This window comes from Eriocheir sinensis, chromosome 49, assembly GCF_024679095.1.
Source record: "Eriocheir sinensis breed Jianghai 21 chromosome 49, ASM2467909v1, whole genome shotgun sequence".
Taxonomy (NCBI): domain Eukaryota; kingdom Metazoa; phylum Arthropoda; class Malacostraca; order Decapoda; family Varunidae; genus Eriocheir; species Eriocheir sinensis.
Window position 1 is genome coordinate 1,081,538 of NC_066557.1, and position 17,668 is coordinate 1,099,205.

A 17,668-nucleotide genomic window follows, 5' to 3' on the forward strand; every position below is an offset into this window, starting at 1 on the left:
ATAAAGAAACTCACTACAGCCGGGCCAAAACAGCACCCTGTGCCGTATCCGAGATCGCCGCGCGCGTCAAATTTCAAATGTCGCTATTGAATATAACAAGTTTTCAGCCATAAACTCAACACAATCATCATGTATTATATATGAAAACATGCAGAACTAAATGGTGCACATAGAGAAACATAAATTAATTGATAATTTTGAGATGTAAGCATATATATATATATATATATATATATATATATATATATATATATATATATATATATATATATATATATATATATATATACATAGATACAGAGAGAGAGAGAGAGAGAGAGAGAGAGAGAGAGAGAGAGAGAGAGAGAGAGAGAGAGAGAGAGAGAGAGAGAGAGAGAGAGAGAGAGAGAGAGAGAGAGAGAGAGAGAGAAATAACTCGTATATTGGTTAAATCGAGCCAGGACGCAGTATGCGCATCCTTGGATATGGTTCGGGGCACACAAGGACACAGTATACGCGTCCTCGTGTTGAAGGGGTAAACATGTCGGGCTCTCATTACGACTATTTCCCAAGGACACAGAGAAGGTTAACCGGGTTTTAATGAGTGACTTTCCCGTTCAAGGTGCAGAAGACATGTAAAACTATTCCTGGCATCACAAAACAGCTCATGAAAATCCCAGCAACTACGACTAATTCCCAATGACACCGAAGGTTAACCGGGTTTTCATGAGTGACTTTCCCGTTCAAGAAGCAGATGTCGTGTAAAACTATCACTGGGATCACAAAACAGTCCATGAAAAGCCCAGCAACTACGACTAATTCCCAAGGCCACAGAGAAGATTAAAAAGGTTTTCATGAGTGACTTTCCCGTTCAAGAAGCAGAAGTCGTGTAAAACTATCACTGGGATCACAACACAGTCCATGCAAGGCCCAGCAACTTCTTAAACGTATCGGGCTCCCATTACGACTATTTCCCAAGGCCACAGAAAAGATTGACCGGGTTTTCAATGGTGACTTTCCTGTTCAAGGTGCAGCGGACGTACAACTATCACTGGCATCACAAAACAGCCATGAAAATCCCAGCAACTACAACTAATTCCTAAGGCCACAGAGACATTCAAGAAGACATTCAAGAAGCTAAAGTCGTGTAAAACTATCACTGGCATCACAAAACAGTCCATGAAAAGCCCAGCAACTTACGAGAGGCTTTTCAAACAGACGAACTGAGGCGCCGAGACGTTTAGGAATACGAACTTAAAAATCTGTCGACCCTGGAATAATACTACCACTATATTAATTCACAGATAGACGACACGAGCTTGATGCAGACTTTAAGCTGCGGGGATGAAGGAAATGAAATTGTAATGAAGTCACCGGCGAAACGAAAACACGCAGAAGACATGTTTGGAAATTAGCTTTTTGCCAAAACTTATAATTAGGAAATGAGTCGAACGTAAGCTTCCTCTTTCTCTCTCTCTCTCTCTCTCTCTCTCTCTCTCTCTCTCTCTCTCTCTCTCTCTCTCTCTCTCTCTCTCTCTCTCTCTCTCTCTCTCTCTCTCTCTCTCTCTCAGTCTGTCTATCTGTCTGTCTGCCGGCCAGCCTGTGTCTGTCTGTCTGCCGGCCAGCCTGTGTCTGTCTGTCTGCCGGCCAGCCTGTGTCTGTCTGTCTGTCTGTCTGTCTCTCTCTCTCTCTCTCCATTGGCGTTCCTCAGGGCTCGGTTCTTGGCCCAGTGCTCTTCATTATTTACATCAACGATGTGGATGTTGAAATCAATAATCTCAATAGTAAATTTGCAGACGACACAAAGATTGATAACTCGGTTCTCACTGACGAAAACAGATAAAGACTCCGAGAGGATTTGCATAAAATTTCAGCTTGGTCTGATAGATGAGAGATGCTCTTTAATGTAGACAAGTGCCAGATCCTTCAAGTCGGAACAAGAAATAAGAAGTTCGATTACGAAATGAGCGGCGTCAAACTCAAAAGCGTTCAATGCGTTAAGGACTTGGGGGTCAAAATCACGTCAGACCTCAAATTTTCACAGCAATGCATCGATGCAGTAAATAAAGCGAACAGGATGTTGGGCTTCATCAAAAAAATTTTTTTATTAAAAAAAAAAAAAAGTAATACTTCCGGTCTACAATTGTTTAGTCAGACCCCACTTGGAATATGCGGTACAGTTTTGGTCTCCCCACCATGCAAAGGACATTGCTAAATTAGAAGGTGTTCAACGTCGGGCAACAAAAATGATCCCTTCATTGCGCAACAAATCCTACGAAGAAAGGCTTTCCACCCTTAACATGTTCTCTCTTGAGAAACGTCGCCTCCGAGGAAAACTGATCGAATGTTTTAAAATCCTTAATGGATTTACGAATGTGGACAGATCAAAATTGTTTATGATCGATGACACTTTGCGAACGAGGAATAATGGTACAAAACTTAAATGTAGACAAGTAAATTCAGACGGCACCAAATTTTTCTTCACCAACGTTGAAGTGCGAGAATGGAATAAACTCTCACCTTCAGTGATCCAATGTAACACGATTGACTTCTTTAAAAACAAGCTCGACCGTCACTTCCTTCTACTTAATATTAACTAGAGTAGAAATGCCAAGTTTCGGAGACATCTGATTAATGTAGAATCACTTAGGTTTAAGGACATATCACCTAGTCTGGACCAAGGAGTCTGTGTGGTCTGATTCTCTATGTAAATCTATGTAAATCTCTATCTTTTTTCTCTCTCTCTCTCTCTCTCTCTCTCTCTCTCTCTCTCTCTCTCTCTCTCTCTCTCTCTCTCTCTCTCTCTCTCTCTCTCTCTCTCTCTCTCTCTCTCTCTCTCTCTCTCTCTCTCTCTCTCTCTCTCTTTCCAGAAAGCGTTTGATAAAGTCCCGCATCATAAATTACTTTACAAATTAAAGCAAATAGGTATTGACGGTCAAGTAAACCAATGGATCGCGAATTGGTTGAGCAACAGACAACAAAGAGTTGTGATTGACGGATTTAACTCAGAGTGGGCGCCTGTCACTCGTGGCGTCCTCAGGGCTCGGTCCTTGGCCCAGTGCTCTTCATTATATACATCAATGACGTGGATGTTGGACTCAATAACCGCATTAGTAAATTTGCAGACGACACAAAGATTGGTAACTCGGTTCTGACTGACGAAGACAGGCAAAGCCTCCAAGAGGATTTGCACAAAATTTCAGCTTGGTCGGAGAGATGGGAGATGCCCTTTAACGTAGACAAGTGCCAGGTCCTTCAAATTGGAACGAGGAATAAGAAGTTCGAATACGAAATGCGCGGCGTTAAACTCAAAAGCGTTCAATGCGTTAAGGACTTGGGGGTCAAACCTCAAATTCTCACAGCAATGCATCGATGCAGCAAATAAAGCGAACAGAATGTTGGGCTTCATTAAAAGAAACTTTGTATTCAAGAATAAAGATGTAATACTCCCGCTCTACAACAGTTTAGTCAGACCCCACTTGGAATATGCGGTACAGTTTTGGTCTCCCCACCATGCAAAGGATATTGCTAAATTAGAAGGTGTTCAGCGTCGGGCAACGAAAATGATCCCTTCCTTGCGCCACAAATCCTACGAAGAAAGGCTTTCTGCCCTTAACATGTTCTCTCTTGAGAAACGTCGCCTCCGAGGAAAACTGATCGAATGTTTTAAAATACTTAATGGTTTCACGAATGTAGACAGATCAACATTGTTTATGATCGATGACACTTTGCGTACGAGGAACAATGGCGTAAAACTCAGATGTAGACAAGTAAATTCAGACTGCACCAAATTTTTCTTCACCAACGTTATAGTGCGAGAATGGAATAAGCTTCCACCATCAGTGGTCCAGTGTAACACGATTGACTCCTTCAAAAGTAAGCTCGACCGTCACTTCCTTCAACTTAATATCAACTAGAGTAGAAATGCAACGTTTTGGAGCCATCTGATTAATGTAAAATCACTTAGGTTTAAGGACAGACCACCAAGTCTGGACCATGGGGTCTGTGTGGTCTGATTTTCTATGTAAATCTATGTAAATCTATGTAAATCTCTCTCTCTCTCTCTCTCTCTCTCTCTCTCTCTCTCTCTCTCTCTCTCTCTCTCTCTCTCTCTCTCTCTCTCACACACACACACACACACACACACACACACACACACACACACACACACACACACACACACACACACACACACACACACACACACACACACACACACACACACACACACACACACACACACTCAACTGCCCCCCTTCCCTCCCAACACACATTATATATATTTAATTTTGTTTCATTGTACGTTATCAGAGCGGGTGGCATGTTTAATTCAACCAATGATAGGCTGACCCATCAACGCCGAAAAAAATACAAGATTCATTGGAATATAATGTGTGTGTGTGTGTGTGTGTGTGTGTGTGTGTGTGTGTGAGAGAGAGAGAGAGAGAGAGAGAGAGAGAGAGAGAGAGAGAGAGAGAGAGAGAGAGAGAGAGAGAGAGAGAGAGAGAGAGAGAGAGAGAGAGAGAGAGAGAGAGAGAGAGAGAGAGAGAGAACACACACACACACACAAAAAAAAAAATCATATTCACCACAAAAAATACATCACAAAACACCGCAACAAAAAACAAAACAAAAAATAAGCATAATAAAAAAGAACAGAGCGGTCGGTAATTGAATCTTACTTGCACGTTTCAATTTTGGGCCACGTCGTACTAATGAGTCCGCTGTCCTGATCACGCCTCCCGGACTGGTGGCAACGACGAGGAGACAAGGGGGGAGGAAGGCTAACCAACGCCCACAACAAGTACATAATGACTCACGCGCTTATTACTGTGTTGGTCAATGAGGGATAGTTATTATTTGCCCAATGGATCAGGGGGCGGAGAGGGGGCTAAGGTAAGGGAGAATGGGGCGAGAGGGGATTGCGTCAAGGCGTGATTGTGTCGGGGAAAAGGGGATTGGGGAGGGGTAGAGAGGGAGCTGGGGCGAGAGTGGGTCGGGGCGGGGTTGAGAGGTAGGTCGGGGCGAGGCGGGAAGGCATGTGGATTAATTCTGAGGTCCATATTAACAAACTTTTCGAAACAGAGGTTGCCGGGGTTTCCATGGGTGTTCTGAGCCTGGCGGTAGTTTTGCAAGGCTTCCGCGCCGTGAAAACACTCTTGACAACCCAACGTTTAATACTTAGGTCGCTATTATCAAACTCTTCGAAGCCTTAGTCCATCTATTGTAAGAACTCGCAGAGGTTTTAGGAGTTTCCATGGGTGGTTTCTAAGGCTGGGCGGTAGTTTTGCAAGGCTTCCGCGCCATGAAAACACTCTTGGCATCCCAACGTTTAATACTCAGGTCGCTGTTATCAAACTCTTCGAAGCCTTAGTCCATCTATTTCAAAAGGCTCTCAGAGAGGTTGTCGGGGTTTCCATTGGTGGTTTCCTGAGCCTGGCGGTAGTTTTGCGAGGCATCTGCACCATGAAAACACTCTTGACAACCCGACGTTTAATACTTATATCCCTATTATCAAACTTTTCGAAGCCTTAGTCCATCTATTTACAAAGGCTCTCGCAGATGTAGGAGTTTCGATGGGTGGTTTCCTGACCTGGGCGGTAGTTTTGCAAGGCTTCCGCGCTGAAAACATTCGACGTTTAATACTTAGGTCGCCGTTATCAAACTCTTCGAAGCCTTAGTCCACCTATTTCAAAAGGCTCTGAGAGAGGTTGTTGGGGTTTCCATTGGTGATTTCCTGAGCCTGGCGGTAGTTTTGCAAGGCTTCCGCGCCATGAACGGGGAGCACACTCATGGCAACCCGACGTAGCTCCTCTCTGGCCCTGAAAAAGGTTCACAACAAAAGCCGCAAACGTTCGATAATGCGAGTGATAAACCTCGGAGTAAATACTGCAGCTGGTAAATAAGAGGAACAGTTAATCATTAAACATCAAGGAAAAAAACAATCTATATTAAGCCCACGAGTCGGGAGGTCATACTTTTTTTCTGTATTAATTTATTCCCAATGAAAATGCTGTTAATTATTTTTGCAGGTGTCGTACAATTAATCAAGCGATGGACAGACTTAGTTTTGAACGGGATTAGAGTTGTTATTGTTTTGTGAAATACTGATGAAAGGTCACTGCACTTAGAGAAACCTATGAACTCCCCCCCCTTTCTCTCTCACACACACACACACACACACACACACACACACACACACACACACACACACACACACACACATTTTAGCTCCTTTATTCTCATACACTTTCGGTTCTCACAACAACTATTTCCCAAGGCCACAAAGGAGATGAGGCGGGTTCTTAATAGTGTTCTTTTCACGTTCATGGTGCATAAGCCTTGTTAAACTATCCCTAGGCTCATGAAATTACCCATGGAAATACTAACACAGCCTCTACCAAAGCCTTATAGAGCAACCCATGGAAATACTAACACAACTTCTACGAAAGCCTTATAAAACAACCCATGGAAATAATAACACAACTTCTACGAAAGCCTTATAAAACAACCCATGGAAATAATAACACAACTTCTACGAAAGCCTTATAAAACAACCCATGGAAATAATAACACAACTTCTACGAAAGCCTTATAAAACTACCCATGGAAATAATAACACAACCTCTACCAAAGCCTTATAAAACTACCCATGGAAATAATAACACAACCTCTACCAAAGCCTTATAAAACTACCCATGGAAATAATAACACAACTTCTACGAAAGCCTTATAAAACTACCCATGGAAATAATAACACAACTTCTACGAAAGCCTTATAAAACTACCCATGGAAATACTAACACAACCTCTACCAAAGACTTATAAAACTACCCATGGAGATACTAACACAACCTCTACGAAAACCGAATGAAACTACCCATAGAGATATCCACACAACCTCTACCAAAGCCTTATAAAACTACCCATGGAAATACTAACACAACCTCTACGAAAGCTTTATAAAACTACCCATGGAAATACTAACACAACCTCTACGAAAGCTTTATAAAACTACCCGTGGCGATACTAATGCAACCTCTACCAAAGCCTTATGAAACTACCCATGGAAATACTAACACAACTTCAACCAAAGCCTTATAAAACTACCCATGGAAATACTAACACAACCTCTACCAAAGCCTTATAAAACTACCCATGGAAATTCTAACACAACTTCAACCAAAGCCTTATGAAACTACCCGTGGAAATACTAACACAACCTTTACCAAAGCCATATAAAACTACCCATGGAAATTCTAACACAACTTCAACCAAAGCCTTATAAAACTACCCATGGAAATACTAACACAACCTCTACCAAAGCCTTATAAAACTACCCATGGAAATTCTAACACAACTTCAACCAAAGCCTTATAAAACTACCTGTGGAAATACTAACACAACTTCAACCAAAGCCATATAAAACTACCCATGGAAATTCTAACACAACTTCAACCAAAGCCTTATAAAACTACCCGTGGAAATACTAACACAACCTCTACCAAAGCCTTATAAAACTACCCGTGGAAATTCTAACACAGCTTCAACCAAAGCCATATAAAACTACCCATGGAAATTCTAACACAGCTTCAACCAAAGCCTTATAAAACTACCCGTGGAAATACTAACACAACCTCTACCAAAGCCTTATAAAACTACCCGTGGAAATACTAACACAACCTCTACCAAAGCCATATAAAACTACCCATGGAAATTCTAACACAGCTTCAACCAAAGCCTTATAAAACTGCCCATGGAAATACTAACACAACCTCTATCAAAACCTTATAAAACTACCCATGGAGATACTAACATAACCTATACAAAAACTTTATGAAACTACCCATGGAAATACTAACACAACCTATACAAAAAAATTATAAGACTACCCATGGAAATACGAACACAGCCTATACAAAAACTTCATGAAACTACCCATGGAAATACTAACACAACCTATACAAAGACTTTATAAAACTACCCATGGAAATACTAACACAACCTATACAAAGACTTTATGAAACTACCCATGGAAATACTAACGCAACCTATACAAAAACTTTATGAAACTACCCATGGGAACACTAACACAACCTCCCGAAAGTCTTATGAAACTACCCATGAAAATACTAACACAACATCTACGAAAGCCTTATAAAACTAGCCATGGAAATACTAACACAACCTCTACCATAGCCTTATAGAACTACCTATGGAAATACTCACACAAGCTCTACCAAAGCCTTATAAAAACTATCCATGGAAATATTAACACAGCCTCTACGAAAGCCTTATGAAACAACTCATGGAGATACCCACACCACAACCCCTAGGAAGAAGCCTTGTCAAACTATTACTAGCCTCATAAAACTACCCATGGAAACACCCACACCCCACCCCTAGGAAGGCTTGTCAAATGTTTGCTTGTGCGCCGAAATGTTGAAGATGAATGAAAAACAATTCACTGCTAAATAAAAGTATCTGGCTTCGAAACTCAATGAAAAAATGTTTGTGAGATAAAATTTCAAACTTACAGTACGCTGAGTTCGGGGCTTTGGTGTTCATCCTGTGAGACGTACCTGAAGAAGAAAGAGAAAAGCATGTTAGAGGTAATGGGACTGTCAGGTTAGGCAAGGCAAGACAGGAGGATAAAAAAAATGATAGAGGTAATGGAGTTGACAGGTTAGGCAAGGCAAGACAGGATAATAAGACAGCATGTTAGAGGTAATGGGATTGTTAGGTTAGGCAAGGGAAGAGGAGAATTAAAAAGCATGTTAGAGAGGTATTGGGACTGTCAGGCTAGGCAAGGCAAGACAGGATAATAAGACAGCATGTTAGAGGTACTGGGACTGTCAGGTTAGGCAAGACAAGACAGGATAATAAGACAGCATGTTAGAGGTAATGGGACTGTCAGGTTAGGCAAGGCAAGACAGGAGAATAAGACAGCATGTTAGAGGTATTGGGACTGTCAGGTTAGGCAAGGCAAGACAGGAGAATAAGACAGTATGTTAGAGGTATTGGGACTGTCAGGTTAGGCAAGGCAAGACAGGAGAATAAGACAGCATGTTAGAGGTAATAGGACTGTCAGGTTAGGCAAGGGAAGAGGATAATTAAAAAGATTATTAGAGAGGTATTGGGACTGTCAGGTGAGACAAGGCAGGACAAGGGATTAAAAGAGGATGCTAGAGGTAATGGGACTGTCGGATAAGGCAAGACAGGATAATAAAGTAACATGTTAGAGGTATTGGGATTGTCAGATAAGGTAAGACAAGACGGAAGAATAAAAAAACATGTTAGAGGTATTAGGATTGTCAGGTTAGGCAAAGGAAGATATTAAATTTATACTTTTGTCATCTGGCATAGTTAATATTGGGTTAAAAGTTAGTGTCTATCGTAGTAAAGAGGAGGAAGGGCGACCAATTTGATAATTTGAAAAGGAAAATCAATCTTTTACTCGCTTTTGATATGAGGTGTTGTTTAAGATGTCGTGTGGCAACGATAATATTTGGAAAAAGGTTGGTACCAATTGTAGTAAAGAGGTGGAGCGGCGACTAACTATGGGAACTTCATAAGTAATATCTATTTTTTATTCAGTTTTAATATGAGGTGTAATTCAGATCGATGGGCTTGAGGATGATGGCGCGGGTACACGGTGTATCGGCGCTCACACCTTGCTACAGAGCTTGGTCCTGCGGCACGTCTCCTTGGGACCACAATTAACCCTCCCGTGCAGGCGAGTAGTGCCGCGAGTCTGATCAAACCTCTCGAGCACTGAGCACCAGGACGGACGCTGCTCTGGTATTTACCGCTCGGGGAAGATTCCACTCAACTCAACCAGGACGGACGCTGCTCTGGTATTTACCGCTCGGGGAAGATTCCACTCAACTCAACCAGGACGGACGCTGCTCTGGTATTTACCGCTCGGGGAAGATTCCACTCAACTCAACCAGGACGGACGCTGCTCTGGTATTTACCGCTCGGGGAAGATTCCACTCAACTCAACCAGGACGGACGCTGCTCTGGTATTTACCGCTCAACTCAATTTACAACCCAACTCAACTTACAACCCAACTCAATTTACAACTCAACTCAACTTACAGCCCAACTCATTTTACAACTCCCTCAATTTACAATAAACCAGGACGGACGCTGCTCTGATATTTACCGCTCGGGGAAGACTACTCAACTCGTCGTCTAATTAGGGATATATACTTTGTACGTACTAATTAATCAGATTCATACTAGCGAGATGATTAAATATGAGACGTGTGTGTTTGACATTATATTAATTAATTTCAACAGGGGAAGAAGAAAAGAAAAATCCTCGCTTTCGTCACGACTGAAAACAAATTCAATTTTTATGACATAACTAATCTTTTCCGGCTTACTTATTTAATGATATGTTGTACATTTCAGTTACTTTGTTAGATATCAAAAACATATTATCTTCTGTACGTGTGTGTGTGTGTGTGTGTGTGTGTGTGTGTGTGTATAGCTATCTATCTGAGGATATCTATCTATCTATCTAGCTATCTAGCTATCTATCTATGCGTATGAATGGCAAATGTGTATGTGTGTGTAATTCACCACGGTCTGATCACGTGTTGGACTCGTAATCGCCAGCAGGTACCCTCCCGACATGACCAAGTGCTCTTTATCGTAGATCTTTAAGTACTGCCAGGACCTCACACACCACACACCCCATCCCCCTTGCTCAAGGAGGGACAGTAACCACTCGTAGTCAACGGAAAGAATCCGACCTGAGCGGGCTCCAACCGCCGCCCTGTCAGCTCGTGAAGCCTGGCAGCGCAGCGCTCTAATCAATTGCGTGTGTGTGTGTGTGTGTGTGTGTGTGTGTGTGTGTGTGTTGCATTATATACACGCGCCAGACAAGTGATTGGGGGAAAATCCTCGTAATGGCAGTGACCGTCGGCGGTTCCGCGGAATCCGTAATTTGTGTTCGGCTTTCGGGGCATCGCGGCGTTTTGCCCTCGCTGATAACACGGTGCCCAGGAAAGTGGTTTTAGGATAATGAAAAGATAAGATGATGTAATTTACCATGGACCAACTATTTTTTTAATACCAATAATTTTAAATTTTGAAGAAAAAACATGAACATTGTAACCAAAATGTTATGGAAGTTCCCACGTGCTGGCTGTACACTCTCAACACTAGACCTTGAGGCGACACTTCCCCGAACACGCCACAACACCTGCCCCCAAAAAGCATTAACCAAGCACACAGAAGGAGCTCTCTCTCTCTCTCTCTCTCTCTCTCTCTCTCTCTCTCTCTCTCTCTCTCTCTCTCTCTCTCTCTCTCTCTCTCTCTCTCTCTCTCTCTCTCTCTCTCTCTCTCTCTCTCTCTCTCTCTCTCTCTCTCTCTCTCTCTCTCTCTCTCTCTCTCTCTCTCTCTCTCTCTCTCTCTCTCTCTCTCTCTCTCTCTCTCTCTCTCTTGCTAATGAACATAAGCTCTTTCACAGTACAATCAGCAGCTCCGTACAAATTACCTTGAGACAACTTCTGGCCTGCAAGGCTTCTGAGGCTGACTTTATACTTCATACGCAAGACGATTACATTTTTAAGTTCAAGCAAGATAGGCCGCACAGTTAACCCCTTCGAGTCATTCTGCGCCAATACTGTACAAAGGAATAACTTAATTGTAAAGTTGACACAGGTATAGTTTATGCATGCAAAGCGAAATAGTTCAAGCAAAAGTAGAGTACCGAGACACCTCCTCCTCCCGAAATTGACCTCTTTTGGCAACTCTTCTGAACTCTCTTATATAGGGGCAGTGATTAGCGGGCTCTTTTTTATCATCATTATTTTTATTTTGCCCTTGAGCTGCTTCCTTTACTGTAAACACACACACACACACACACACACACACACACGCACACACACACAATGACACCCGACAGGAAACGCAGAGAGCGGCAGGCGGGAAGGAGCCAGGCGACATCGGGTGGGCTGCCTATCACTCCACAAAGGGCTGACTAATCTGGCTGAGGCGAGGGCGAGGCCTGACAATGTGTTTATAATGTATGCCATTACGGCCTGACACACCGCCTGCATAATACACACACACACACACACACACACACACACACACACACACACACACTCTTAGCATAAATACGCACAGATAGATAGATATATAAATAGATACACACCCAAGTAAATAGTTATACACAACCACCCAATCAGACAGACACACACACACACACACACACACACACACACACACACACAGGCACCCCCCACGCAGCTGCAAGACCATAATATTTCACAAAAACGAGTAGGAATTTGTTTTGAAAATGACAACTTTTTTTTTCACTTCGTCGCTCTTTCAAAACAAACAACAACAAAAAAACGGTAAAAGGAAAGCAAAAGAAGGTGAACAATGGGAGGCAGCCAGGCAGGTGATCAAAATAGAGTTGAATGAATAATTATTAGCCACCGACACTGAATTTTTATGGAGTCCTTTACTTTTTATTTTAGTGATGGCGGTGGATTGTTTTGTTGCTGCGAGGCGAGGCGATTATTTCCTGTTATGTTTTTACTATTCTATTGACGTAGTTCCCCCTCTTTCTATCATGATATTTTCGCACTGCCATTGTTGTTGTTGTTGTTGCCTTCTTTTTATTGATTTTTGTGAGAATATAGAAAAACAACAACCCACCGAATTATTTCTCTCGGGGCATGAAAATCAAATAAAAAGCAAAACACGATTAGTAAAAGAATGTAAAGAAAGTCAGGAAGGAATAAATGAGGGGAGGAAATACATGAAAATAATGAGGAAGGGAAAAAAATGAGAGGAAATATAAAGGAAAAAAATGGGGGAGGAAATATGAGAGGAGAAAATAAGGCAAAAAAGTGAGAGAGGGAAAAATGAGAGGGAAAATAAAGAAAAAAGTGAGGGAGGGAAAAATGAGAGGGAAAAATAAGGGAAAAAAAGTGAGGGAGGGAAAAATGAGAGGGAAAAATAAAGGAAAAAAATGAGGAAGGGAAAAATTGAGAGGGAAAATAAGTTGAAAAAATGAGGAAAGGAAAAATGAGAGGGAAAATAAGTGAAAAAATGAGGGAGGGAAAAATGAGAGGGAAAAATAAGGGAAAAAAGTGAAGGAGGGAAAAATGAGAGGGAAAATAAGGGGAAGAAAGTGAAGGAGGACAAAAAAATGAGAGGGAAAAATAAGGAAAAAAAGTGAGGGAGCACAAAATGAGGAAAAATAAGGGAAGAATGAGAGGGAAAATAAGGGAAAAAAAGTGAGGAGGAAAAAATGAGAGGGAAAATAAGGGAAAAAAGTGAAGAAGGGAAAAATGAGAGGGAAAATAAGGGAAAAAAGTGAAGAAGGGAAAATGAGAGGAAAAAGTAAGAGAACAAAGTGAGGGAGGGAAAATGAGAGGGAAAATAAGGGAAAAAAAGTGAGGAGGAAAAAATGAGAGGGAAAATAAGGGAAAAAAATGAGGAGGAAAAAATGAGAGGGAAAATAAAGGAAAAAAGAGAGGGAGGGAAAAATGAGAGGGAAAACAAGGGAAAAAAAGTGAGGGAGGGAAAGAAGAGGGAAAATAAGGGAAACAAGTGAGAGAGGGAAAAATGAAAGGAAAATAAGGAAAAAAATGAGGGAGGGAAAATGAGAGGGTATAAAAGGGAAAAAAAGTGAGGGAGGGAAAATGAGAGGGAAAATAAGGGAAAAAAGTGGGGGAGGGAAAATGAGAGGAAAAAATAAGGGAAAAAAGTGAGGGAGGGAAAATGAGAGGGAAAATAAGGGAAAAAAGTGAAGAAGGGAAAAATGAGAGGGAAAATAAGGGAAAAAAGTGAGGGAGGGAAAAATGAGAGGGAAAATAAGGGGAAAAAGTGAGGGAGGGAAAAATGAGAGGGAAAATAAGGGAAAAAGTGAGGGAGGGAAAAATGAGAGGGAAAATAAGGGAAAAAGTGAGGGAGGGAAAAATGAGAGGGAAAATAAGGGAAAAAGTGAGGGAGGGAAAAATGAGAGGGAAAATAAGGGAAAAAGTGAGGGAGGGAAAAATGAGAGGGAAAATAAGGGAAAAAAAGTGAGGGAGAAATGAGAGGGAAAATAAGGGAAAAAAGTGAGGGAGAAATGAGAGGGAAAATAAGGGAAAAAAGTGAGGGAGAAATGAGAGGGAAAATAAGGGAAAAAAGTGAGGGAGGGAAAATGAGAGGCTATAAAATGGAAACAAAGTGAAGAAGGGAAAAATGAGACGGAAAATAAGGGAAAAAAGCGAAGAAGGGAAAAATGAGAGGGAAAATAAGGGAAAAAAAGTGAGGGAGGGAAAATGAGAGGGAAAATAAGGGAAAAAATGTGGGAGGGAAAAATAAGAGGGAAAATAAGGGACAAAAAGTGAGGGAGGGAAAATGAGAGGGAAAATAAGGGAAAAAAGTGGAGGAGAAATGAGCGGGAAAATAAGGGAAAAAATGTGGGAGGGAAAAATAAGAGGGAAAATAAGGGACAAAAAGTGAGGGAGGGAAAATGAGAGGGAAAATAAGGGAAAAAAGTGAAGGAGAAATGAGCGGGAAAATAAGGGAAAAAAATTGAGGGAAAAATGAGAGGGGAAATAAGGAAAAAAATGAGAGAGGGAAAAATGGGAGAAAAAAATTAATTAGCTACGATGCGACGCTGTTATTTTCACTGTTATGTTTTTTTTTATCATTATTCTTATCATCGTATTTTCTCCTCTTTCTATCATTATATTTTTGTACTGTCATTGTTGTTGCTGTTGTTCTTGTTATTCTTTTAGTGATTTTTTGTGTAGTTACGATGCGCTGCTGTTATTTTCGTAGCTGCGTTTTTGTTATTATTATTATTATTGTCGTAGCTGTTTCCCTTTCTATCATAATATTTTCATAATGTCATTGCTGTCATTGTTATTTAATTGCCACGCTTGTCTCGGTAATCTTCATACTGTCATTGTTATTTAATTGCCACGCTTGTCTCGGTAATCTTCACACTGTCATTGTTATTTAATTGCCACGCTTGTCTCGGTAATCTTCACACTGTCATTGTTATTTAATTGCCACGCTTGTCTCGGTAATCTTCACACTGTCATTGTTATTTAATTGCCACGCTTGTCCCGGTAATCTTCACACTGTCATTGTTATTTAATTGCCACGCTTGTCTCGGTAATCTTCATACTGTCATTGTTATTTAATTGCCACGCTTGTCTCGGTAATCTTCACACTGTCATTGTTATTTAATTGCCACGCTTGTTTTAGTAATCTTTGTTGTATCTCATCGCGTTGTATATATATATTGATGGCTGCCAAAGTGGGTATAAAAATTTGCAAGTTTGGCTCGCAGGTTTGCTTCTGACACTCAACCTTTACTGAACGGTGTGTTGATGGCAGTGTTAATAATAATCACGAACGCCTGCACTTCACTAACCAGCGCCGTGCAGTAAGCAGTAGTTTAAATGATAATGATAATGGTTTATGGTAATTACAATATTGATAATAATAATAATAATAATAATAATAATGATGATAATATTAATAAAATATAAAAGATAATGAAAAAAAAAACGAATCAGTTTTCATGAAATTTTGAACTTTTAGGAAGTCGGTCGGCCTATACTACAACTACTACTACTACTTCTACTATTACCACTACTACTACTACTGCTATTACTACTACTACTACTACTACTACTACTACTACTACTACTACTACTACTACTACTACTACACTACACTATTACTACTACTACTACTACTACTACTACTACTACTACTATTACATAAATGATACCTCCACCCATGTTTATTTTCCCGACACATAATCATGGAGGGCTCCATAGCTTGGAGGTCATTAGCCCCAACTCTGTTCGCTAATGACTGTGGCATCCAACCATATCACTAATACTACCTAGCACTAAATCACCCATCATCTATTACGTCTAGATCCCCCTCTCCTTCCCTACTCAAGTCACTCCTGACCCACCCTAATGTCACTCTCCACCTTCATAGTCCTTATTGGAGATGTTGGTGGCTTTTGGGCCAGAGTGTCTGGTGCCCCTGAGACATAGGATGGCCGACCTGAGCAGGGAGAACGAGAGGCGACACCTCATCCAGGCGACAACGTGGCTCCTTGGCTGATGCTTCTTTTCTGAGATTAGTTCCGCGAGGCGTGCGTAGAAGCATTGGGCCCTGGGACCCATTCCGCCGGATGTGGTGAAGACGAGGGGTGATTCCCTGATCCACATGTTGGATTCTTTCACCGTATGCCCTTGTCTTCTCCTGCTCGTTCCTGTGGTGGGCGGCTTGCAGGGGCAGCTCACGGTGACAGGCAGCCATCGGGTCGAATATGCGGATGTCCATGAACGCCCGCTGTCCGCGCACCCAGAATCCGCGGGCACTTACATCAACCCGTGCCTCCTGTGAGGTATTGGCTGTCCTGTACCGAAGGTGTTCGCCGTCCAAGGGAAGCAGTGCCGGCTCGGTAGTGACGTCTTGGCATACCTCCCCGAGCATGCTGGCTGTCAGATCCCTCACTTCATCGTGTCGAATACAGAAGCCTCCTTTTGACATGTCATGGTGTGGGTGACATCATTTGGTGATCCACATGCACAGAGATCAGGCAGTCCCTCAGTCGGCCAGCCATATCTCAGAGCATTGGCGTCGACAAATTCTTGTTTGTTGAGGCTGAAGCCCTTTGCTCTGATTGGTAATGACGTTAGCCAGTTAGAGGCGCCTGCCTCCTGTGCTGTGTGTATTTTTCTACCCATTTCTGTGGACAGGTGGTGTGTAAGACGGTCCAGCTCGTCTTTTTGGGCCTGTTGCCTTTCTTCTGAGATTTTTCTTTTAATATCTCTTATTTCTGTTTGGTCTATCTCGCCCTCTGCCTCCTGAGCGATGATCCTGTTGATGAGTGACCTGGTAAGGCTGATGGAGTTTTGGTTCTCCTTATCAGCCAGCTTCTCAGGGTTGGTGATCCCCATCCCACCCAGTCTTGGGGGAAGTGCTAGCATATCCCTCTCCTCCTTCCCCAAAGCATGAGATTTCACCAGCGCCGGCAAGAATATATTGTTGACGGCATTTTCCAGTGGTCGGAGGAGTGGACTGATGCCGGGGACGGTGCGCATCAGGAACGTCCACCGATGTTGGATGCCGTGGGTGTACGCTGAATAGGCAGCGTGTGTCTCAGTCTTGGCAATGGCAGACAAAGCTTCTATTTCCTTCACCCATTTGTCTCCTACGTACTCCTTCTTATATACCTCTGTCCCGATCACTGCACCTAAGTGTCGTTGTCCGTCTTTTGTCACAATGACGCCACTTCCACTAAAAGTTTCTGCGGCATGGTCATAATGTTCAGGTGTGACAATAAGGACAGACTTGGTGGCGTTAGGGATGTATCCTATCTCAGGGCGGCGGTGTTCACAGTGTCCCACCACCCTTTTAAGTCTGAGATTTTACCAGCACCTGAGAGGTCATCCGCATAAGCCACCTGTTTCACCCGTGTTTCTGCGAACGCGATTTCATTTTGGAGGACTGATAGGCCCAGGGCGTACATAGCCATGGCTATTGGGTCACCTTGTGTTGTTCCCTCAGATGATTTTAACACTTTCACTTTTCCACTGTGGCTTTTTATGTATAAGTCGGTTGGGTATGTATAGGTATTTTCGACATACATAGCTAAGCTAAGGCACTTGGTTTTGATGTTATGTATCATAGT

The 17,668-nt window shown here is 42.1% G+C and overlaps 1 protein-coding gene across 1 annotated transcript in view; it reads right to left on the minus strand.

The window, feature by feature from the left end:
* The window catches only part of LOC126981615 (fat-like cadherin-related tumor suppressor homolog), a 108,225-nt gene that overhangs the window by 58,289 nt on the left and 32,268 nt on the right, over positions 1-17,668 (minus strand). The gene's annotated exons all lie outside the window — the stretch shown is intronic.